Source organism: Octopus sinensis, linkage group LG8, assembly GCF_006345805.1.
Source record: "Octopus sinensis linkage group LG8, ASM634580v1, whole genome shotgun sequence".
Classification (NCBI taxonomy): domain Eukaryota; kingdom Metazoa; phylum Mollusca; class Cephalopoda; order Octopoda; family Octopodidae; genus Octopus; species Octopus sinensis.
The window spans coordinates 10,667,806-10,669,240 of record NC_043004.1 but is presented as its reverse complement, the minus strand read 5'-3'; positions in this window follow the sequence as shown (position 1 = coordinate 10,669,240).

The window sequence follows — 1,435 nt, the reverse complement described above, 5'->3', positions numbered from 1 at the left end:
TTCCTCGTTTCACACATGCTGTTATTTACAGTGAAAATATTGTATGGTTAGACGATCTAAAGTCCTATTTTCATCATATCGTCACAGAAATTTTTTTCTTTTGCCCTTATTTATAATTATATATATACATATATACACACATGCACACGCACACACACACACACACACACACACACACACACACACACACGCACAGACACACACACATACACACACACGCATATATATATATATATATATATGTATTGATATCGTCGGCTCCGAGCATCGGGTTTGCCAGTTTCCATCCAGTCTCCTCGGCAGATGCTTGTGCCGAATGTAACTTTGGAGTCCAAGTCGGTGGTGAAAGAGTCGCGGGTAGAATTTGCACAGGATGGTCGGTGCCGGTCGAGCATCTTGAAGACGCTCCTTTCTTCTCTTGCGTTTAATCTCCTCATTCTGTTGTCTGTTCTCCTCGTAGGAGCTGGCTCCATTGCGGATAGCAGTCCTCCAGTCTGTCCTATCCTGACAAATAATTTCTGACTTAATGCACCCTCATACCATGAGACACAAGAAGGGGCACGCATGTGTGTGAGTATGTGTATATGTGTGGCATGCAATATTTTTTTAATTTATATGGAAGTTCAAAGTAAGAACCTAAATATTTATAACCTGTCTCAAAGCAAAGTTAAACTTACCACTCTTTATCTTTTCTTTAAACCTGATTGACCCAATCTTTTCTACCCACAGCATTCGTTCCTATACCTATCTATATATCTATCTGATACCGTGTATGTATCTCTAAGCATCAATATTTCAAGGGCAGACTATTGTTTAAAAATCTTAAAATGCCACTTAAGTTCTTGTCTCTACTGCTGAAAACCATACCCATTCGCTTCAAATCTTCCCTGGACATTCTTTGTTTTGTGATCTGATACCTTCAGTCTATGACCAGCTGATACAATATCAAATCTATATATTCCAACTACTAAAGTTTGCGATGGGTAAATTGTCGCAATATTATATTTAATTTTGCGCATGCACATTGTTTGTTTTTTCTTTTGTCAATTACACAATTGGGCATTCTCTTATTTCTTTACTGCCCACAAGGACAGAGAGGACAAACAACGACAGGCAAACGGATTAAGTCGATTATATTGACCCCAGTGCGTAACTGGTACTAATTTAATTGCTCCCGAAAGGATCAAAGGCAAAGTCGACATCGACGGAATTTGAGCTCAGAACGTAGCGGCAGACGAAATACTGCTAAGCATTTCGTCCGGCTTGTTAACGATTCTGCCAGCAGTTGGATACTCTCTGTGAGCAATACAGCACCATGACGCATTTTACTCTGCCAGAAATTTGGAAACGACATGCTTTACGGCTTGGCATTCGCGCAGGAAGCTCGAATGCGAACATTTCAGAGTGTTTGGGTGTGAACCTGAAGACAGAGCAG